Below are 25409 nucleotides of genomic sequence, written 5' to 3' on the forward strand. Positions count from 1 at the left end.
GTGTTTAATCGTCAATGTGTATGTCCAAGGAAAACATTGAATCTTGCAGTGGTGTATGAGAAGCTAATACTGGTCTCACAGGGAATGCTCTAAGCACCGACTGTAGGAAGAGTCTCTATTCTTGTACTAATGGCTACAATGTGCCTTTTGTATTTAATTCCGATGCGATTTCTGTGTATCATCGTCAATGTGTATGTCCAAGTAATACATTGAACCTGCAGTGGTGTATCCGAAACTAATACTTGTCTCACACGGAATGCTCAAACCAACGACTGAAAGAAGACTCTCTATTCTTGTACTTAGTGCAACATTGTGCCTTTTGTATTTAATTCCGATGCGATTTCTGTGCTTTATCGTCAACGTGTATGTCCAAAGAATACATTGAACCTACAGTGGTGCATGGGAACCTAATACTGGTCTCACAGGGAATGTTCAAAACACCGACTGTAAGAAGAGTCTCTATTCTTGTACTTAAGGCGTCATTGTGCCTTTTGTATTTAATTCCGATGCGATTTCTGTGTATTATCGTCAATGTGTACGTCCAAGGAATACATTGAACCTGCAGTGGTGTATCGGAAACTAATACTGGTCTCGCAGGGGATGCTCAAAGCACCGACTGTAAGAAGAGTCTCTATTCTTGTACTTAAGGCGGTATTGTGCCTTCTGTATTTAATTCCGATGCGATTTCAGTGTTTCATCGTCAATGTGTATGTCCAAGGAATACATTGAACCTGCAGAGGTGTATCGGAAACTAATACTGGTCTCACAGGGAATGCTCAAAGCACCGACTGTAAGAAAAGTCTCTATTCTTGTAATTAGGGCGGCATTGTGCCTTTTGTATTTAATTCCGATGCGATTTCTGTGTTTCATCGTCAATGTGAATGTCCAAGGAATCCATTGAACCTGCAGTGGTGTATCGGAAACTAATACAGGTCTCACAGGGAATGCTCAAAGCACCGACTGTAAGAAGAGTCTCTATTCTTGTACTTAAGACGGCATTGTGCCTTTGGTATTTAATTCCGATGCGATTTCTGTGTTTCATCGTCAATGTCAAGGTCCACGGAATACCTTGAACCTGCAGTGGTGTATCGGAAACTAATACCGGTCTCAAACGAAAGGATCAAAGCACAGACTCTAAGAAGTCTCACTCTTCTTGCACTTAAGGCGGCATTGTGCCTTTTGTATTTAATTCGGATGCGATTTCTGTGTTTCATCGTCAATGTCAAGGTCCACGGAATACATTGAACCTGCAGTGGTGTATCGGAAACTAATACTGGTCTCACAGTAAAGGATCACTGCACAGACTCTAAGAAGTCTCACTCTTCTTGCACTTCAGGCGGCATTGTGCATTTTGTATTTAATTCCGATACGATTTCTGTGTTTCATCGTCAATGTGAAGGTCCAAGGAATACATTGAACCTGCAGTGGTGAATCGGAAACTAATACTGGTCTCACAGGAAAGGATCAAAGCACAGACTCTAAGAAGTCACACTCTTCTTGCACTTAAGGCGGCATTGTGCCTTTTGTATGTAATTCCGTTGCGATATCTGTGTTTCATCGTCAATGAGAACGTCCAAGGAATACATTGAACCTGCAGTGGTGTATCGGAAACTAATACTGGTCTCACAGGAAAGGATCAAATTACAGACTCTAAGAAGTCTCACTCGTCTTGCACTTAAGGCGTAATTGTGCCTTTTGTATATAATTCCGATGCGATTTCTGTGTTACATCGTCAATGTGAAGGTCCAAGGAATACATTGAACCTGCAGTGGTGTATCGGAAACTAATACTGGTCTCACAGGGGATGCTAAAAGCACCGACTGTAAGAAGAGTCTCTATTCTTGTACTTAAGGCGGTATTGTGCCTTCTGTATTTAATTCCAATGCGATTTCAGTGTTTCATAGTCAATGTGTATGTCCAAGGAATACATTGAACCTGTAGAGGGGTATCGGAAACTAATACTGGTCTCACAGGGAAAGCTCAAAGCACCGACTGTAAGAAAAGTCTCTATTCTTGTACTTAGGGCGGCATTGTGCCTTTTGTATTTAATTCCGATGCGATTTCTGTGTTTCATCGTCAATGTGAATGTCCAAGGAATCCATTGAACCTGCAGTGGTGTATCGGAAACTAATACAGGTCTCACAGGGAATGCTCAAAGCACCGACTGTAAGAAGAGTCTCTATTCTTGTACTTAAGACGGCATTGTGCCTTTGGTATTTAATTCCGATGCGATTTCTGTGTTTCATCGTCAATGTCAAGGTCCACGGAATACATTGAACCTGCAGTGGTGTATCGGAAACTAATACTGGTCTCACAGTAAAGGATCACTGCACAGACTCTAAGAAGTCTCACTATTCTTGCACTTAAGGCGGCATTGTGCATTTTGTATTTAATTCCGATACGATTTCTGTGTTTCATCGTCAATGTGAAGGTCCAAGGAATACATTGAACCTGCAGTGGTGAATCGGAAACTAATACTGGTCTCACAGGAAAGGATCAAAGCACAGACTCCAAGAAGTCACACTCTTCTTGCACTTAAGGCGGCATTGTGCCTTTTGTATGTAATTCCGTTGCGATATCTGTGTTTCATCGTCAATGAGAATGTCCAAGGAATACATTGAACCTGCAGTGGTGTATCGGAAACTAATACTAGGCTCACAGGAAAGGATCAAATTACAGACTCTAAGAAGTATCACTCGTCTTGCACTTAAATCGGCATTGTGCCTTTTGTATATAATTCCGACGCGATTTCTGTGTTTCATCGTCAATGTGAAGGTCCTAGGAATACATTGAACCTGCAGTGGTGTATCGGAAACTAATACTGGTCTCACAGGAAAGGATCAAAGCACAGACTCTAAGAAGTCTCACCCTTTTTGCACTTAAGGCGGCATTGTGCCTTTTGTATATAATTCCGATGCGATTTCTGTGTTTCATCGTCAATGTGAAGGTCCTAGGAATACATTGAACCTGCAGTGGTGTATCGGAAACTAATACTGGTCTCACAGGAAAGGATCAAATTACAGACTCTAAGAAGTCTCACTCGTCTTGCACTTAAGGCGGCATTGTGCCTTTTGTATATAATTCCGATGCGATTTCTGTGTTTCATCGTCAATGTGAAGGTCCAAGGAATACATTGAACCTGCAGTGGTGTATCGGATACTAATACTGTTCACGCAGGGAAAGCTCAAAGCACCGACTGTAAGAAGTGTCCCTATTCTTGTACTTAAGGCGGCATTGTGCCTTTTGTATTTAATTCCGATGCGATTTCTGTGTTTCATCGTCATTGTGAAGGTCCAAGGAATACCTTGAACCTGCAGTGGTGTATCGGATACTAATACCGGTCTCAAAGGAAAGGATCAAAGCATAGACTCTAAGAAGTCTCACTCTTCTTGCACTTAAGGCGGCATTGTGCCTTTTGTATTTAATTCCGATGCGATTTCTGTGTTTCATCGTCAATGTGAAGGTCCTAGGAATACATTGAACCTGCAGTGGTGTATCGGAAACTAATACTGGTCTCACAGGAAAGGATCAAAGCACAGACTCTAAGAAGTCTCACCCTTTTTGCACTTAAGGCGGCATTGTGCCGTTTGTATTTATTTACAATGCGATTTCTGTGTTTCATCGTCAATGTGAAGGTCCAAGGAATACATTGAACCTGCAGTGGTGTATCGGATACTAATACTGGTCTCACAGGAAAGGATCAAAGCACAGACTCTAAGACGTCTCACTCTTCTTGCACTTAAGGATGCAATGAGCCTTTTGTATTTTATTCCGATGCGATTTCTGTGTTTCATCGTCAATGTGAAGGTCCAAGGAATACATTGAATCTGCAGTGGTGTATCGGAAACTAGTACTGGTCTCACAGGACAGGATGAAAGCACAGACTCTAAGAAATCTCACTCTATTTGCACTTAAGGCGGCATTGAGCCTTTCTTATTTAATTCCGATGCGATTTCTGTGTTTAATCGTCAATGTGTATGTCCAAGGAAAACATTGAATCTTGCAGTGGTGTATGAGAAGCTAATACTGGTCTCACAGGGAATGCTCTAAGCACCGACTGTAGGAAGAGTCTCTATTCTTGTACTAATGGCTACAATGTGCCTTTTGTATTTAATTCCGATGCGATTTCTGTGTATCATCGTCAATGTGTATGTCCAAGTAATACATTGAACCTGCAGTGGTGTATCCGAAACTAATACTTGTCTCACACGGAATGCTCAAACCAACGACTGAAAGAAGACTCTCTATTCTTGTACTTAGTGCAACATTGTGCCTTTTGTATTTAATTCCGATGCGATTTCTGTGCTTTATCGTCAACGTGTATGTCCAAAGAATACATTGAACCTACAGTGGTGCATGGGAACCTAATACTGGTCTCACAGGGAATGTTCAAAACACCGACTGTAAGAAGAGTCTCTATTCTTGTACTTAAGGCGTCATTGTGCCTTTTGTATTTAATTCCGATGCGATTTCTGTGTATTATCGTCAATGTGTACGTCCAAGGAATACATTGAACCTGCAGTGGTGTATCGGAAACTAATACTGGTCTCGCAGGGGATGCTCAAAGCACCGACTGTAAGAAGAGTCTCTATTCTTGTACTTAAGGCGGTATTGTGCCTTTTGTATTTAATTCCGATGCGATTTCTGTGTTTCATCGTCAATGTGAATGTCCAAGGAATCCATTGAACCTGCAGTGGTGTATCGGAAACTAATACTGGTCTCACAGTAAAGGATCACTGCACAGACTCTAAGAAGTCTCACTCTTCTTGCACTTCAGGCGGCATTGTGCATTTTGTATTTAATTCCGATACGATTTCTGTGTTTCATCGTCAATGTGAAGGTCCAAGGAATACATTGAACCTGCAGTGGTGAATCGGAAACTAATACTGGTCTCACAGGAAAGGATCAAAGCACAGACTCTAAGAAGTCACACTCTTCTTGCACTTAAGGCGGCATTGTGCCTTTTGTATGTAATTCCGTTGCGATATCTGTGTTTCATCGTCAATGAGAACGTCCAAGGAATACATTGAACCTGCAGTGGTGTATCGGAAACTAATACTGGTCTCACAGGAAAGGATCAAATTACAGACTCTAAGAAGTCTCACTCGTCTTGCACTTAAGGCGTAATTGTGCCTTTTGTATATAATTCCGATGCGATTTCTGTGTTTCATCGTCAATGTGAAGGTCCAAGGAATACATTGAACCTGCAGTGGTGTATCGGAAACTAATACTGGTCTCACAGGGGATGCTAAAAGCACCGACTGTAAGAAGAGTCTCTATTCTTGTACTTAAGGCGGTATTGTGCCTTCTGTATTTAATTCCAATGCGATTTCAGTGTTTCATAGTCAATGTGTATGTCCAAGGAATACATTGAACCTGTATTGGGGTATCGGAAACTAATACTGGTCTCACAGGGAAAGCTCAAAGCACCGACTGTAAGAAAAGTCTCTATTCTTGTACTTAGGGCGGCATTGTGCCTTTTGTATTTAATTCCGATGCGATTTCTGTGTTTCATCGTCAATGTGAATGTCCAAGGAATCCATTGAACCTGCAGTGGTGTATCGGAAACTAATACAGGTCTCACAGGGAATGCTCAAAGCACCGACTGTAAGAAGAGTCTCTATTCTTGTACTTAAGACGGCATTGTGCCTTTGGTATTTAATTCCGATGCGATTTCTGTGTTTCATCGTCAATGTCAAGGTCCACGGAATACATTGAACCTGCAGTGGTGTATCGGAAACTAATACTGGTCTCACAGTAAAGGATCACTGCACAGACTCTAAGAAGTCTCACTATTCTTGCACTTAAGGCGGCATTGTGCATTTTGTATTTAATTCCGATACGATTTCTGTGTTTCATCGTCAATGTGAAGGTCCAAGGAATACATTGAACCTGCAGTGGTGAATCGGAAACTAATACTGGTCTCACAGGAAAGGATCAAAGCACAGACTCCAAGAAGTCACACTCTTCTTGCACTTAAGGCGGCATTGTGCCTTTTGTATGTAATTCCGTTGCGATATCTGTGTTTCATCGTCAATGACAATGTCCAAGGAATACATTGAACCTGCAGTGGTGTATCGGAAACTAATACTGGTCTCACAGGAAAGGATCAAATTACAGACTCTAAGAAGTCTCACTCGTCTTGCACTTAAGGCGGCATTGTGCCTTTTGTATATAATTCCGATGCGATTTCTGTGTTTCATCGTCAATGTGAAGGTCCTAGGAATACATTGAACCTGCAGTGGTGTATCGGAAACTAATACTGGTCTCACAGGAAAGGATCAAAGCACAGACTCTAAGAAGTCTCACCCTTTTTGCACTTAAGGCGGCATTGTGCCTTTTGTATATAATTCCGATGCGATTTCTGTGTTTCATCGTCAATGTGAAGGTCCTAGGAATACATTGAACCTGCAGTGGTGTATCGGAAACTAATACTGGTCTCACAGGAAAGGATCAAATTACAGACTCTAAGAAGTCTCACTCGTCTTGCACTTAAGGCGGCATTGTGCCTTTTGTATATAATTCCGATGCGATTTCTGTGTTTCATCGTCAATGTGAAGGTCCAAGGAATACATTGAACCTGCAGTGGTGTATCGGATACTAATACTGTTCACGCAGGGAAAGCTCAAAGCACCGACTGTAAGAAGTGTCCCTATTCTTGTACTTAAGGCGGCATTGTGCCTTTTGTATTTAATTCCGATGCGATTTCTGTGTTTCATCGTCATTGTGAAGGTCCAAGGAATACCTTGAACCTGCAGTGGTGTATCGGAAACTAATACCGGTCTCAAAGGAAAGGATCAAAGCACAGACTCTAAGAAGTCTCACTCTTCTTGCACTTAAGGCGGCATTGTGCCTTTTGTATTTAATTCCGATGCGATTTCTGTGTTTCATCGTCAATGTGAAGGTCCTAGGAATACATTGAACCTGCAGTGGTGTATCGGAAACTAATACTGGTCTCACAGGAAAGGATCAAAGCACAGACTCTAAGAAGTCTCACCCTTTTTGCACTTAAGGCGGCATTGTGCCGTTTGTATTTATTTACGATGCGATTTCTGTGTTTCATCGTCAATGTGAAGGTCCAAGGAATACATTGAACCTGCAGTGGTGTATCGGAAACTAATACTGGTCTCACAGGAAAGGATCAAAGCACAGACTCTAAGACGTCTCACTCTTCTTGCACTTAAGGATGCAATGAGCCTTTTGTATTTTATTCCGATGCGATTTCTGTGTTTCATCGTCAATGTGAAGGTCCAAGGAATACATTGAATCTGCAGTGGTGTATCGGAAACTAGTACTGGTCTCACAGGACAGGATGAAAGCACAGACTCTAAGAAATCTCACTCTATTTGCACTTAAGGCGGTATTGAGCCTTTCTTATTTAATTCCGATGCGATTTCTGTGTTTAATCTTCAATGTGTATGTCCAAGGAAAACATTGAATCTTGCAGTGGTGTATGAGAAGCTAATACTGGTCTCACAGGGAATGCTCTAAGCACCGACTGTAGGAAGAGTCTCTATTCTTGTACTAATGGCTACAATGTGCCTTTTGTATTTAATTCCGATGCGATTTCTGTGTATCATCGTCAATGTGTATGTCCAAGTAATACATTGAACCTGCAGTGGTGTATCCGAAACTAATACTTGTCTCACACGGAATGCTCAAACCACCGACTGAAAGAAGACTCTCTATTCTTGTACTTAGTGCAACATTGTGCCTTTTGTATTTAATTCCGATGCGATTTTTGTGCTTTATCGTCAACGTGTATGTCCAAAGAATACATTGAACCTACAGTGGTGCATGGGAACCTAATACTGGTCTCACAGGGAATGTTCAAAACACCGACTGTAAGAAGAGTCTCTATTCTTGTACTTAAGGCTTCATTGTGCCTTTTGTATTTAATTCCGATGCGATTTCTGTGTATTATCGTCAATGTGTACGTCCAAGGAATACATTGAACCTGCAGTGGTGTATCGGAAACTAATACTGGTCTCGCAGGGGATGCTCAAAGCACCGACTGTAAGAAGAGTCTCTATTCTTGTACTTAAGCCGGTATTGTGCCTTCTGTATTTAATTCCGATGCGATTTCAGTGTTTCATCGTCAATGTGTATGTCCAAGGAATACATTGAACCTGCAGAGGTGTATCGGAAACTAATACTGGTCTCACAGGGAATGCTCAAAGCACCGACTGTAAGAAAAGTCTCTATTCTTGTACTTAGGGCGGCATTGTGCCTTTTGTATTTAATTCCGATGCGATTTCTGTGTTTCATCGTCAATGTGAATGTCCAAGGAATCCATTGAACCTGCAGTGGTGTATCGGAAACTAATACAGGTCTCACAGGGAATGCTCAAAGCACCGACTGTAAGAAGAGTCTCTATTCTTGTACTTAAGACGGCATTGTGCCTTTGGTATTTAATTCCGATGCGATTTCTGTGTTTCATCGTCAATGTCAAGGTCCACGGAATACCTTGAACCTGCAGTGGTGTATCGGAAACTAATACCGGTCTCAAACGAAAGGATCAAAGCACAGACTCTATGAAGTCTCACTCTTCTTGCACTTAAGGCGGCATTGTGCCTTTTGTATTTAATTCCGATGCGATTTCTGTGTTTCATCGTCAATGTGAAGGTCCTAGGAATACATTGAACCTGCAGTGGTGAATCGGAAACTAATACTGGTCTCACAGTAAAGGATCAATGCACAGACTCTAAGAAGTCTCACTCTTCTTGCATTTAAGGCAGCATTGTGCATTTTGTATTTAATTCCGATGCGATTTCTGTGTTGCATCGTCAATGTGAAGGTCCAACGAATACATTGAACCTGCAGTGGTGAATCGGAAACTAATACTGGTCTCACAGGAAAGGATCAAAGCACAGACTCTAAGAAGTCACACTCTTCTTGCACTTAAGGCGGCATTGTGCCTTTTGTATGTAATTCCGTTGCGATATCTGTGTTTCATCGTCAATGAGAATGTCCAAGGAACACATTGAACCTGCAGTGGTGTATCGGAAACTAATACTTGTCTCACAGGAAAGGATCAAATTACAGATTCTAAGAAGTCTCACTCGTCTTGCACTTAAGGCGGCATTGTGCCTTTTGTATATAATTCCGATGCGAATTCTGTGTTTTATCGTCAATGTGAAGGTCCAAGGAATACATTGAACCTGCAGTGGTGTATCGGATACTAATACTGTTCACGCAGGGAAAGCTCAAAGCACCGACTGTAAGAAGAGTCTCTATTCTTGTACTTAAGGCGGCATTGTGCCTTTTGTATTTAATTCCGATGCGATTTCTGTGTTTCATCGTCATTGTGAAGGTCCCAGGAATACCTTGAACCTGCAGTGGTGTATCGGAAACTAATACCGGTCTCAAACGAAAGGATCAAAGCACAGACTCTAAGAAGTCTCACTCTTCTTGCACTTAAGGCGGCTTGTGCCTTTTGTATTTAATTCCGATGCGATTTCTGTGTTTCATCGTCAATGTGAAGGTCCTAGGAATACATTGAACCTGCAGTGGTGTATCGGAAACTAATACTGGTCTCACAGGAAAGGATCAAAGCACAGACTCTAAGAAGTCTCACCCTTTTTGCACTTAAGGCGGCATTGTGCTTTTTGTATTTTATTACGATGCGATTTCTGTGTTTCATCGTCAATGTGAAGGTCCAAGGAATACATTGAACCTGCAGTGGTGTATCGGAAACTAATACTGGTCTCACAGGAAAGGATCAAAGCACAGACTCTAAGAAGTCTCACTCTTCTTGCACTTAAGGCGGCATTGTGCCTTTTGTATTTAATTCCAATCAAATTTCAGTTTTTCATCACCAACGTGTACGTCAAGGAATACATTGAACCTGCAGTGGTGTATCGGAAACTAATACTGGTCTCACAGAGAATGCTCAAAACACCGACTGTAAGAAGAGTCTCTATTCTTGTACTGAAGGCGGCATTGTGCCTTTTGTATTTTATTCCGATGCGATTTCTGTGTTTCATCGTCAATGTGAAGGTCCAAGGAATACATTGAATCTGCAGTGGTGTATCGGAAACTAGTACTGGTCTCACAGGAAAGGATCAAAGCACAGACTCTAAGAAATCTCACTCTATTTGCACTTAAGGCGGCATTGAGCCTTTCTTATTTAATTCCGATGCGATTTCTGTGTTTAATCGTCAATGTGTATGTCCAAGGAAAACATTGAATCTTGCAGTGGTGAATGAGAAGCTAATACTGGTCTCACAGGGAATGCTCTAAGCACCGACTGTAGGAAGAGTCTCTATTCTTGTACTAATGGCGGCATTGTGCCTTTTGTATTTAATTCCGATGCGAATTCTGTGTATCATCGTCAATGTGTATGTCCAAGTAATACATTGAACCTGCAGTGGTGTATCGGAAACTAATACTTGTCTCACACGGAATGCTCAAACCACCGACTGAAAGAAGACTCTCTATTCTTGTACTTAGGGCAACATTGTGTCTTTTGTATTTAATTCCGATGCGATTTCTGTGTTTTATCGTCAACGTGTATGTCCAAAGAATACATTGAACCTGCAGTGGTGCATCGGAACCTAATACTGGTCTCACAGGGAATGTTCAAAACACCGACTGTAAGAAGAGTCTCTATTCTTGTACTTAAGGCGACATTGTGCCTTTTGTATTTAATTCCGATGCGGTTTATATGTGTCATCGTCAATGTTAAGGTTCAAGGAATACATTGAATCTGCAGTGGTGTATCGGAAACTAATACTGGTCTCACAGGGAAAGCTCATAGCAACGACTGTAAGAAGAGTCTCTATTCTTGTACTTAAGGCGGCATTGTGCCTTTGGTATTTAATTCCGATGCGATTTCTGTGTTTCATCGTCAGTGTGTATGTCCAAGGAATACATTGAACCTGCAGTGGTGTATCGGAAACTAATACTGGTCTCACAGGGAATGCTCAAAGCACCAACTGTAGGAAGAGTCTCTATTCTTGTACTTAAGGCGTCATTGTGCCTTTTGTATTTAATTCCGATGCGATTTCTGTGTATCATCGTCAATGTGTACGTCCAAGGAATACATTGAACCTGCAGTGGTGTATCGGAAACTAATACTGGTCTCACAGGGGATGCTAAAAGCACCGACAGTAAGAAGAGTCTCTATTCTTGTACATAAGGCGGTATTGTGCCTTCTGTATTTAATTCCGATGCGATTTCAGTGTTTCATCGTCAATGTGTATGTCCAAGGAATACATTGAACCTGCAGAGGTGTATCGGAAACTAATACTGGTCTCACAGGGAATGCTCAAAGCACCGACTGTAAGAAAAGTCTCTATTCTTGTACTTAGGGCGGCATTGTGCCTTTTGTATTTAATTCCGATGCGATTTCTGTGTTTCATCGTCAATTTGAATGTCCAAGGAATTCATTGATCCTGCAGTGGTGCATCGGAACCTAATACTGGTCTCACAGGGAATGCTCAAAACACCGACTGTAAGAAGTGTCTCTATTCTTGTACTTAGGGCAGCATTGTGCCTTTTGTATTTAATGCCGATGCGATTTCTATGTATCATCGTCAATGTGAAGGTCCAATTAATACATTGAACCGGCAGTGGTGTATCGGAAACTAATACAGTTCTCACAGGGAATGCTCAAAGCACCGACTGTTAGAAGAGTCTCTATTCTTGTACTTAAGGCGGCATTGTGCCTTTGGTATTTAATTCCGATGCGATTTCTGTACTTCATCGTCAATGTGAAGGGCCAAGGAATACATTGAACCTGCAGTGCTGTATCGGAAACTAATACTGGTCTCACAGGAAAGTATCAAACACAGACTCTAAGAAGTTTCACTCTTCTTGCACTTAAGGCGGCATTGTGCCTTTTGTATTAAATTTCGATGCGATTTCTACGTTTCATCGTCAATGTGAAGGTCCAAGGAATACATTGATCCTATAGTGGTGTATCGGAAACTAATCCTTGTCTCACAGGAAAGGATCAAGGCACAGACTCTCAGAAGTCTCACTCTTCTTGCACTTAAGGCGGCATTGTGCCTTTTGTATTTAATTCCCATCTAATTTCAGTTTTTCATCACCAACTTGTACGTCCAAGGAATACATTGAACCTGCAGTGGTGTATCGGAAACTAACACTGGTCTCACAGAGAATGCTCATAACACCGACTGTAAGAAGAGTCTCTGTTCTTGTACTTATGGCGGCATTGTGCCTTTTGTATTTAATTCCGATGCGATTTCTGTGTTTCGTCGTAAATGTGTATGTCCAAGGAATACATTGAACCTGCAGTGGTGCATCGGAAACTAATACTGGTCTCACAGGAAAGGATCAAAGCCCAGACTCTAAGACGTCTCACTCTTCTTGCACTTCAGGTTGCATTGTGCCTTTTGTATTTTATTCCGATGTGATTTCTGTGTTTCATCATCAATGTGAAGGTCCACGGAATACATTGAACCTGCAGTGGTTTATCGGAAACTAATACTGGTCTCACAGGGAATGCTCAAAGCACCGACTGTAAGAAGAGTCTCTATTCTTGTACTTAAGGCGGCATTGTGCCTTTTGTATTTAATTCCGATGCGATTTCTGTGTGTCATCGTCAATGTGTATGTCCAAGGAATACATTGAACCTGCAATGGGATATCGGAAACTAATACTGGTCTCACAGGGAATGCTCAAAGCACCGACTGCAAGAAGAGTCTCTATTCTTGTACTTAAGGCGGCATTGTGTCTTTTGTATTTAAATCCGATGCGATTTCTGTGTTTCATCGTCAATGTGTATGTCCAAGGAATACATTGAACCTGAAATGGCCTATCGGAAACTAATACTGGTCTCACAGGGAATGATCAAAGCACCGTCTGTAAGAAGAGTCTCTATCCTTGTACTTAAGGCGGCATTGTGTCTTTTGTATTTAATTCCGATGCGATTTCTGTGTTTCATCGTCAATGTGTATGTCCAAGGAATACATTGCACCGGCAGTGGTGTATCGGAAACTAATACTGGTCTCACAGGAAAGGATCAAATTACAGATTCTAAGAAGTCTCACTCTTCTTGCACTTAAGGCGGCATTGTGGGTTTTGTATTAAATTCCGATGTAATTTCAGTGTTTCATCGTCAATGTGTATGTCCAAGGAATACATTGAACCAGCAGTGGTGTATCGGAAGCTAATACTGGTCTCACAGGGAACGGTCAAAGCACCGACTGTAAGAAGAGTCACTATTCTTGTATTTAAAGCGACATTGTACCTTTTTGTATTTAATTCCGATGTGATATCTGTGTTTCATCGTCAATGTGAAGGTCCAAGGAACACATTGAACCTGCAGTGGTGTATCGGAAACTAATACCGGTCTCACAGGAAAGGATCAAAGCACAGACTCTATGAAAACTCACTCTTCTTGCACTTAAGGCGGCATTGTGCCTTTTGTATTTAATTGCGATGCGATTTCTGTGTTTCATCGTCAATGTGAAGGTCCAAGGAATACATTAAACCTGCAGTGGTGTATCGGAAACTAATACTGGTCTCACAGGAAAGGATCAAAGCACAGACTCTAAGAAGTCACACTCTTCTTGCACTTAAGTCGGCATTGTGCCTTTAGTATTTAATTCCGTTGCGATATCTGTGTTTCATCGTCAATGTGAATGTCCAAGGATTACATTGAACCTGCAGTGGTCTATCGGAAACTAATACTGGTTCACAGGAAAGGATCAAAGCACAACCTATAAGAAGTCATACTCTTCTTGCACTTAAGTTGCATTGTGCCTTTTGCATTTAATTCCGATCCAATTTCAGTGTTTCATCGTCAACGTTTGTGTCCAAGGAATACATTGAACCTGCAGTGGTGTATCGGAAACTAATACTGGTTTCACAGGGAATGCTCAAAGCACCGACTGTAAGAAGAGTCTCTATTCTTGTACTTAGGGCGGCATTGTGCCTTTTGTATTTAATTCCGATGCGATTTCTGTGTTTCATCGTCCTTGTGAAGGTCCAAGGAATACATTAAACCTGCAGTGGTGTATCGGAATCTGATACCGGTCTCACAGGAAAGGATCAAAGCACAGACTCTAAGAAGTCTCACTTTTCTTGCACTTAAGGCGGCATTGAGACTTTTGTATTTAATTCCAATGCGATTTCTGTCTTTCATCGTCAATGTGAAGGTCCAAGGAATACATAAAACCGGCAGTGGTGTATCCGAAACTAATACTGGTCTCGCAGGGAATGCTCAAAGCACCGACTGTAAGAAGAGTCTCTATTCTTGTACTTAAGTCGGCATTGTGCCTTTTGTATTTAATTCCGATGCGATTTCTGCGTTTCATCGTCAATGTGTATGTCCGTGGAATACATTGAACCTGCAATGGGCTATCGGAAACTAATACTGGTCCCACAGGGAAAGCTCAAATCACCGACTGTAAGAAGAGTCTCTATTCTTGTACTTAGGTCGGCATTGTGCCTTTTGTATTTACTTCCGATGCGATTTCTGTGTTTCATCGTCATTGTGAAGGTCCAAGGAATACATTGAACTTGCAGTGGTGTATCGGAAACTAATACCGGTCTCACAGGAAAGGATCAAAGCACAGACTCTAAGAAGTCTCACTCTTCTTGCACTTAAGGCGGCATTGTGCCTATTTTATTCAATTGCGATGCGATTTCTGTGTTTCATCGTCAATGTGAAGGTCCAAGGAATACATTAAACCTGCAGTGGTGTATCGGAAACTAATACTGGTCTCACAGGAAAGGATCAAAGCACAGACTCTAAGACGTCACACTCTTCTTGCACTTAAGTCGGCATTGTGCCTTTAGTATTTAATTCCGTTGCGATATCTGTGTTTTTCGTCGTCAGTGTGAATGTCCAAGGAATACATTGAACTTGCAGTGGTGTATCGGAAACTAATACTGGTCTCACAGGGAAAACTCAAATCACCGACTGTAAGAAGAGTCTCTATTCTTGTACTTAGGGTGGCATTGTGCCTTTTGTATTTACTTCCGATGCGATTTCTGTGTTTCATCGTCATTGTGAAGGTCCAAGGAATACATTGAACCTGCAGTAGTGTATCGGGAACTAATACTGGTCTCACAGGAAAGGATCAAAACACAGACTCTAAGAAGTCTCACTCTTCTTGCACTTTAGGCGGCATTGTGCCTTTTGTATTTAATTCCGATGCGATATCTGTGTTTCATCGTCAATGCGAAGGTCCAAGGAACACATTGAAACTGCAGTGGTGTATCTCAAACTAATACTGGTCTCACAGGAAAGGATCAAAGCACAGATTTTAAGAAGTTTCACTCTTCCTGCACTTAAGGCGGAACTGTTCCATTTGTATTTAATTCTGATGTAATTTCAGTGTTTCATTGTCATTGTGTATGTCCAAGGAATACATTGAACCTGCAGTGGTGTATCGGAAACTAATACTGGTCTCACACGGAATGCTCAAAGCACCGACCTTATGCGATTTCTGTGTTTCATCGTCAATGTGAAGATCGAAGGAATACAATGAGCCTGCAGTGATGTATCGGAAACTAATACTGGACTAATAGGAAAGGATCAAAGCACCGACTGTAAGAAGAGTCTCTATTCTAGTACTTAAGGCGGCATTGTGCCTTTTGTATATAATTGCGATGCGATTTCTGTGTTTCATCATCAATGTGAAGGTCCAATGAATACATTGAACCTGCAGTGGTGTATCGGAAACTAATACTGGTTCACAGGAAAGGATCGAAGCACAGACTCTAAAAAGTCTCACTCTTCTTGCACTTAAGTTGCATTGTGCCTTTTGTATTTAATTCCGATCCAATTTCAGTGTTTCATCGTCAACGTGTATGTCCATGGAATACATTGAACCTGCAGTGGTGTATAGGAAACTAATACTGGTCTCACAGGGAATGCTCAAAGCACCGATTGTAAGAAGAGTCTCTATTCTTGTACTTAAGGCGGCATTGTGCCTTTTGTATTTAATTCCGATGCGATTTCTGTGTTTCATCGTCAATGTGAAGGTCCAAGGAATACATTGACCTGCAGTGGAGTATCGGAAACTAATACTGGTCTCAGAGGAAATGATCAATGCACAGACTCTAAGAAGTCTCACTCTTCTTGCACTTAAGGCGGCATTGTGCCGTTTGTATTTAATTCCTATGCAATTTCTGTGTTTCATCGTCAATGTGAAGGTAAAAGGAATAGATTGAACCAGCAGTGGTGTATCGTAAACTAATACTGATGTCGAAGGAAAGGATCAAAGCACAGACTCTAAGAAGTCTCACTCTTCTTGCACTTAAGGCGGCATTGTGCCTTTGGAATTATCTCCGATGTGATTTCTGTGTTTCATCGTCAATGCGAAGGTCCAAGGAATACGTTGAACCTGCAGTGGTTTATCGGAAACTAATACTGCTCTCACAGGAAAGGATTAAAGCACAGACTCTATGAAGTGTCACTCTTCTTGCACTTAATGAGGCATTGTGCCTTTGTATTTAATTCCGAAGCGATTTCTGTGTTTCATCGTCATAGTGAAGGTCCAAGGAATACATTGACCCTGCAGTGAGTATCGGAAACTAATACTGGTCTCACAGGAAAGGATCAAAGCACAGATTCTAAGAAGTCTCACTCTTCTTGCACTTAAGGTAGCACTGCGCCTTTTGTATTTAATTCCGAGGTAATTTCAGTGGTTTATCGTCAATGTGTATGTCCTAGGAATGCATTGACCCTGCAGTGGTGCATCGGAAACTAATACTGGTCTCACAGGAAAGGATAAAAGCACAGACTCTAAAAAGTCTCATTCTTCTTGCACTTAAGGCGGCATTGTGAGTTTTGTATTCGATTCCGATTTAATTTCAGTGTTTCATCGTCAATGTGTATGTCCAAGGAATACATTGAACCTGCAGTGGGGTGTCAGAAACTAATACTGGTCTCACAGGGAATGCTCAAAACAGCGACTGTAAGAGGAGTCTCTATTCTTATATTTAAGGCGGCATTGTGCCTTTTGTATTTAATTCCGACGCGATTTCTGTGTTTCATCGTCAATGTGAGGGTCCAAGGAGGACTTTGAACCTGCAGTGGTGTGTCGGAAACTAATACTGGTCTCACAGGAAAGGACCAAAGCACAGACTCTAAGAAGTCACACTCTTCTTGCACTTAAGTCGGCATTGTGCCTTTAGTATTTAATTCCGTTGCGATATCTGTGTTTTTCGTCGTCATTGTGAATGTCCAAGGAATACATTGAACTTGCAGTGGTGTATCGGAAACTAATACTGGTCTCACAGGGAAAGCTCAAATCACCGACTGTAAGAAGAGTCTCTATTCTTGTACTTAGGGTGGCATTGTGCCTTTTGTATTTACTTCCGATGCGATTTCTGTGTTTCATCGTCATTGTGAATTTCCAAGGAATACATTGACCTGCAGTGGAGTATCGGAAACTAATACTGGTCTCAGAGGATATGATCAATGCACAGACTCTAAGAAGTCTCACTCTTCTTGCAATTAAGGCGGCATTGTGCCGTTTGTATTTAATTCCTATGCGATTTCTGTGTTTCATCGTCAATGTGAAGGTAAAAGGAATAGATTGAACCAGCAGTGGTGTATCGTAAACTAATACTGATGTCAAAGGATAGGATCAAAGCACAGACTCTAAGAAGTCTCACTCTTCTTGCACTTAAGGCGGCATTGTGCCTTTGGATTTATCACCGATGTGATTTCTGTGTTTCATCGTCAATGCGAAGGTCCAAGGAATACGTTGAACCTGCAGTGGTTTATCGGAAACTAATACTGGTCTCACAGGAAAGGATTAAAGCACAGACTCTATGAAGTGTCACTCTTCTTGCACTTAATGAGGCATTGTGCCTTTTATATTTAATTCGGGAGCGATTTCTGTGTTTCATCGTCAATGTGAAGGTCCAGGGAATACATTGACCCTGCAGTGAGCATCGGAAACTAATACTGGTCTCACAGGAAAGGATCAAAGCACAGATTCTAAGAAGTCTCACTCTTCTTGCACTTAAGGTAGCACTGCGCCTTTTGTATTTAATTCCGAGGTAATTTCAGTGGTTTGTCGTCAATGTGTATGTCCTAGGAATACATTGACCCTGCAGTGGTGTATCGGAAACTAATACTGGTCTCACAGGAAAGGATAAAAGCACAGACTCTAAGAAGTCTCACTCTTCTTGCACTTAAGGCGGCATTGTGAGTTTTGTATTCGATTCCGATTTAATTTCAGTGTTTCATCGTCAATGTGTATGTCCAAGGAATACATTGAACCTGCAGTGGGGTGTCAGAAACTAATACTGGTCTCACAGGGAGTGCTCAAAACAGCGACTGTAAGAGGAGTCTCTATTCTTATATTTAAGGCGGCATTGTGCCTTTTGTATTTAATTCCGACGCGATTTCTGTGTTTCATCGTCAATGTGAGGGTCCAAGGAGGACTTTGAACCTGCAGTGGTGTGTCGGAAACTAATACTGGTCTCACAGGAAAGGACCAAAGCACAGACTCTAAGAAGTCACACTCTTCTTGCACTTAAGTCGGCATTGTGCCTTTAGTATTTAATTCCGTTGCGATATCTCTGTTTTTCGTCGTCAATGTGAATGTCCAAGGAATACATTGAACCTGCAGTGGTGTATCGGAAACTAATACTGGTCTCACAGGGAAAGCTCAAATCACCGACTGTAAGAAGAGTCTCTATTCTTGTACTTAGGGTGGCATTGTGCCTTTTGTATTTACTTCCGATGCGATTTCTGTGTTTCATCGTCATTGTGAAGGTCCAAGGAATACATTGACCTGCAGTGGAGTATCGGAAACTAATACTGGTCTCAGAGGAAATGATCAATGCACAGACTCTAAGAAGTCTCACTCTTCTTGCACTTAAGGCGGCATTGTGCCGTTTGTATTTAATTCCTATGCGATTTCTGTGTTTCATCGTCAATGTGAAGGTAAAAGGAATAGATTGAACCAGCAGTGGTGTATCGTAAACTAATACTGATGTCAAAGGAAAGGATCAAAGCACAGACTCTAAGAAGTCTCACTCTTCTTGCACTTAAGGCTGCATTGTGCCTTTGGATTTATCACCGATGTGATTTCTGTGTTTCATCGTCAATGCGAAAGTCCAAGGAATACGTTGAACCTGCAGTGGTTTATCGGAAACTAATACTGGTCTCACAGGAAAGGATTAAAGCACAGACTCTATGAAGTGTCACTCTTCTTGCACTTAATGAGGCATTGTGCCTTTTATATTTAATTCCGGAGCGATTTCTGTGTTTCATCGTCAATGTGAAGGTCCAAGGAATACATTGACCCTGCAGTGAGTATCGGAAACTAATACTGGTCTCACAGGAAAGGATCAAAGCACAGATTCTAAGAAGTCTCACTCTTCTTGCACTTAAGGTAGCACTGCGCCTTTTGTATTTAATTCCGAGGTAATTTCAGTGGTTTATCGTCAAGGTGTATGTCCTAGGAATACATTGGCCCTGCAGTGGTGTATCGGAAACTAATACTGGTCTCACAGGAAAGGATAAAAGCACAGACTCTAAGAAGTCTCACTCTTCTTGCACTTAAGGCGGCATTGTGAGTTTTGTATTCGATTCCGATTTAATTCCAGTGTTTCATCGTCAATGTGTATGTCCAAGGAATACATTGAACCTGCAGTGGGGTGTCAGAAACTAATACTGGTCTCACAGGGAATGCTCAAAACAGCGACTGTAAGAGGAGTCTCTATTCTTATATTTAAGGCGGCATTGTGCCTTTGGATTTATCACCGATGTGATTTCTGTGTTTCATCGTCAATGCGAAGGTCCTAGGAATACATTGAACCTGCAGTGGTGTATCGGAAACTAATACCGGTCTCACAGGAAAGGATCAAAGCACAGACTCTAAGAAGTCTCACTTTTCTTGCACTTAAGGCGGCATTGTGCCTTTTGTATTTAATTCCGTTGCGATAACTGTGTTTCATCGTCAATGTGAATGTCCATGGAATACATTGAACCTGCAGTGGTGTATCGAAAACTAATACTGGTCTCACAGGAAAGGATCAAAGCACAGACTCTAAGAAGTCTCACTCTTCTTGCACTTAAGGCGGCACTGTGCCTTCGGATTTACCTCCGATGTGATTTCTGTGTTTCATCGTCAGTGTGATGGTCCAAAGAATACATTGAACCTGCACTGGTTTATCGGAAACTAATTCTGGTCACACAGGAAAAGATCAACGCACATACTCTAAGAATTGTCACTCTTCTTGCACTTAATGCGGAATTGCGCCTTTTGTTATTAATTCCGATGCGATTTCTGTGTTTCATCGTCAATTTGAAGGTCCAAGGAATACATTGACCCTGCAGAGGAGTATCGGAAACTAATACTGGTCTCACAGGAAAGGATCAAAGCACAAACTCTAAGAAGTCTCACTCTTCTTGCACTTAAGGAGGCACTGCGCATTTTGTATTTAATTCCGAAGAAATTTCAGGTGTTTATCGTCAATGTGTATGTCCAGGGAATACATTGAATCTGCAGAGGTGTGTCAGAAACTAATACTGGTCTCACAGGGCATGCTCAAAACACCGACTGTAAGACGAGTCTCTATTCTTATATTTAAGGCGTCATTGTGCCTTATGTATTTAATTCCAACGCGATTTCTGTGTTTCATCGTCAATGTGAAGGTCCAAGGAGTACAATGAACCTGCAGTGGTGTGTCGGAAACTAATACTGGTCTTACAGGAAAGGACCAAAGCACAGACTCTAAGAAGTCACACTCTTCTTGCACTTAAAGCGGCACTGTGCCTTTTGAATTTAATACCGATGAGATATCTGTCTTTTATCGTCAATGTTAATGTCCAAGGAATGCATTAAACCTGGAGTGGTGTATCGGAAACTAATACTGGTCTCACAGGAAAGGATCAAAGCACAGACTTTAAGAAGTCTCACTCTTCTTGCACTTAAGTCGCATTGTGCCATTTGTATTTAATTCCGATGCGATTTCTATGGTTCTTCGTCAATGTGAAGGTCCAAGGAATACATTGAACCGGCAGTAATGAATCGGAAACTAATACTGGTCTCACAGGAAAGGATCAAAGCACAGACTCTAAGAAGTCTCTTTCTTCTTGCACTTAAGGCGGCATTCTGCCTTTTGTATTTAATTCCGATCTAATTGAAGTGTTTCATCATCAACAAGTACGTCCAAAGAATACATTGAACCTGCAGTGGTGTATCGGAAACTATTACTGGTCTCACAGAAAATGCAAAAAACACCGTCTGAAAGAAGAGTCTCCATTCTTGCACTTAAGGCGGCATTGTGCCTTTTGTATTTAATTCCGATGCGATATCTGTGTTTCATCGTCAATGCGAAGGTCCAAGGAACAGATTGAAACTGCAGTGGTGTATCTCAAACTAATACTCGTCTCACAGGAAAGGATCAAAGCACAGATTTTAAGAAGTTTCACTCTTCTTGCACTTAAGGCGGAATTGTTCCATTTGTATTTAATTCTGATGTAATTTCAGTGTTTCATTGTCATTTTGTATGTCCAAGGAATACATTGAACCTGCAGTGGTATATCGGAAACTAATACTGGTCTCACACGGAATGCTCAAAGCACCGACCTTAAGAAGAGTCTCTATTCTTGTACTTAAGGCGGCAATTTGCCTTTTGTATTTCATTCCGGTGCGATTTCTGTGTTTCATCGTCAGTGTGAAGGTCGAAGGAATACAATGAAAGTGCAGTTATGTATCGGAAACTAATACTGGCCTCATAGGAAAGGATCAAAGAACAGACTCTAAAAAGTCTCACTCTTCTTGCACTTAAGTTGCATTGTGCCTTTTTATTTTTAATTCGGATCCAATTTCCGTGTTTCATCGTCAACGTGTGTGTCCAAGGAATACATTGAACCTGCAGTGGTGTATAGGAAACTAATACTGGTTCACAGGAAAGGATCAAAGAACAGACTCTAAAAAGTCTCACTCTTCTTGCACTTAAGTTGCATTGTGCCTTTTCATTTTTAATTCGGATCCAATTTCAGTGTTACATCGTCAACGTGTGTGTCCAAGGAATACATTGAACCTGCAGTGGTGTATAGGAAACTAATACTGGTCTCACAGGGAATGCTTAAAGCACCGACTGTAAGAAGAGTCTCTATTCTTGTACTTAAGGCGGAATTGTGCCTTTTGAATTTAATTCCGATGCGATTTCTGTGTTTCATCTTCAATGTGAAGGTCCAAGGAATACATTGACCTGCAGTGGAGTATCGGAAACTAATACTGGTCTCAGAGGAAATGATCAATGCAGAGACTCTAAGAAGTCTCACTCTTCTTGCACTTAAGGCGGCATTGTGCCTTTTGTATTTAATTGCTATACGATTTGTGTGATTCATCGTCAATGTGAAGGTAAAAGGAATAGATTGAACTAGCATTGGTGTATCGGAAACTAATACTGGTGTCACAGAAAAGGATCAAAGCACAGACTCTAAGAAGTCTCACTCTTCTTGCACTTAAGGCGGCATTGTGCCTTTGGGTTTATCTCCGATGTGATTTCTGTGTTTCATCGTCAATGTGTATGTCCAAGGAAAACATTGAACCTGCAGTGGTTTATCGGAAACTAATACTGGTCTCACGGGAAAGGATCAAAGCACAGACTCTGTGAAGTGTCACTCTTCTTGCACTTAATGATGAATTGTGCCTTTTATATTTAATTCCGAAGCGATTTCTGTGTTTCATCGTCAATGTGAAGGTCCAAGGAATACATTGAACCTGCATTGGACTATCGGAAACTAATACTGGTTCACAGGAAAGGATCAAAGCACAGCCTCTAAGAAGTCTTACTCTTCTTGCACTTAAGTTGCATTGTGGCTTTTGTATTAAATTCCGATGTAATTTCAGTGTTTCATCGTCAATGTGTATGTCCGAGGAATACATTGAACCAGCAGTGGTGTATCGGAAACTAATACTGGTCTCACAGGGAACGGTCAAAGCACCGACTGTAAGAAGAGTTCCTATTCTTGTACTTAAAGCGGCATTGTGCCTTTTTGTATTTAATTCCGACGTGATATCTGTGTTTCATCGTCATTGTGATGGTCCAAGGAATACATTAAACCTGCAGTGGTGTATCGGAAACTGATACCGGTCTCACAGGAAAGGATCAAAGCACAGACTCTAAGAAGTCTCACTTTTCTTGCACTTAAGGCGGCATTGTGCCTTTTGTATTTGATTCCGATGCGATTTCTGTGTTTCATCGACAATGTGAAGGTCCAAGGAATACATTAAACCTGCAGTGGTGTATCCGAAACTAATACTGGTCTCACAGGGAATGCTCAAAGCACCGACTGTAAGAAGAGTCTCTATTCTTGTACTTAAGTCGGCATTGTGCCTTTTGTATTTAATTCCGATGCGATTTCTGTGTTTCATCGTCAATGTGTATGTCCAAGGAATACATTGAACCTGCAATGGGCTGTCGGAAACTAATACTGGTCTCACAGGGAATGCTCAAAGCACCGACTGTAACAAGAGTCTCTATTTTTGTACTTAAGTCTGCATTGTGTCTTTTGTATTTAATTCCGATGCGATTTCTGAGTTTCATCGTCAATGTGAAGGTAAAAGGAATACATTGAACCTGCAGTGGTGTATCCGAGACTAATACTGGTCTCACAGGAATGGATCAAAGCACTGACTCTAAGAAGTCTCACTCTTCTTGCACTTAAGTCCGCATTGTACCTTTTGTATTTAATTTCGATGTAATTTCAGTGTTTCATCGTCAATGTGTGTGTCCAAGGAATACATTGAACCGGCAGTGGTGTATCGGAAGCTAATACTGGTCTCACAGGAAAGGATCAAATGACAGACTCTAAGAAGTCTCACTCTCCTTGCACTTTAGGCGGCATTGTGGCTTTTGTATTAAATTTCGATGTAATTTCAGTGTTTCATCGTCAATGTGTGTGTCCGAGGAATACATTGAACCAGCAGTGGTGTATCGGAAACTAATACTGGTCTCACAGGGAACGGGCAAAGCACCAACTGTAAGAAGAGTTCCTATTCTTGTACTTAAAGCGGCATTGTGCCTTTTTGTATTTAATTCCGACGTGATATCTGTGTTTCATCGTCAATGTGAAGGTCCATGGAACACATTGAACCTTCAGTGGTGTATCGGAAATTAATACCGGTCTCACAGGAAAGGATCAGAGCACAGACTCTAAGAAGTCTCTCTCATCTTGCACTTAAGGCGGCATTGTGCCTTTTGTATTTAATTGCGATGCGATTTCTGTGTTTCATCGTCATTGTGAAGGTCCAACGAATACATTAAACCTGCAGTGGTGTATCGGAAACTAATACTGGTTCACAGGAAAGGATCAAAGCACAGACTCTAAAAAGTCTCACTCTTCTTGCACTTAAGTTGCCTTGTGCCTTTTGTATTTAATTCCGATCCAATTTCAGTGTTTCATCGTCAACGTGTGTGTCCAAGGAATACATTGAACCTGCAATGGTGTATAGGAAACTAATACTGGTCTCACAGGGAATGCTCAAAGCACCGACTGTAAGAAGAGGCTCTATTCTTGTACTTAAGGCGGCATTGTGCCTTTTGTATTTAATTGCGATGCGATTTCTGTGTTCCATCATCAATGTTAGTACCCAATGAATACATTGAACCTGCAGTAGTGTATCCGAAACTAATACTGGTTCACTGGAAAGGATCAAAGCTCAGACCCTAAGAAGTCTCACTCTTCTTGCACTTAAGTTGCATTGTGCCTTTTGTATTCAATTCTGATCTAATTTCAGTGTTTCATCGTCAACGTTTGTGTCCAAGGAATACATTGAACCTGCAGTGGTGTATCGGAAACTAATAGTGGTCTCACAGGGAATGCTCAAAACACCGACTGTAAGAAGAGTCTCTATTTTTGTACTTAAGGCTGCATTGTGCTTTTTGTATTTAATTCCGACGCGATTACTGTGTTTCATCGTCAAGGTGGAGGTGAAAGGAATACATTGAACCTGCAGTGGTGTATCGGAAACTAATACTGGTCTCACAGGGAATGCTCAAAGCACCGACTGTAAGAAGAGGCTCTATTCTTGTACTTAAGGCGGCATTGTGCCTTTTGTATTTAATTGCGATGCGATTTCTGTGTTCCATCATCAAAGTTAATATCCAATGAATACATTGAACCTGCAGTGGTGTATCCAAAACTAATACTGGTTCACAGGAAAGGATCAAAGCACAGACCCTAAGAAGTCTCACTCTTCTTGCACTTAAGTTGCATTGTGCCTTTTAAATTTAATTCTGATCTAATTTCAGTGTTTCATCGTCAACGTGTGGGTCCAAGGAATACATTGAACCTGCAGTGGTGTATCGGAAACTAATACTGGTCTCACAGGAAAGGATCAAAACACAGACTGAAAGAAGAGTCTCTATACTAGTACTTAAGGCGGCATTGTGCCTTTTGCATTTTATTGCGATGCGATATCTGTGTTTCATCGTCAATGTGAAGGTCCAAG

The sequence above is a fragment of the Schistocerca americana genome, chromosome 7, assembly GCF_021461395.2.
Source record: "Schistocerca americana isolate TAMUIC-IGC-003095 chromosome 7, iqSchAmer2.1, whole genome shotgun sequence".
Lineage (NCBI taxonomy): Eukaryota > Metazoa > Arthropoda > Insecta > Orthoptera > Acrididae > Schistocerca > Schistocerca americana.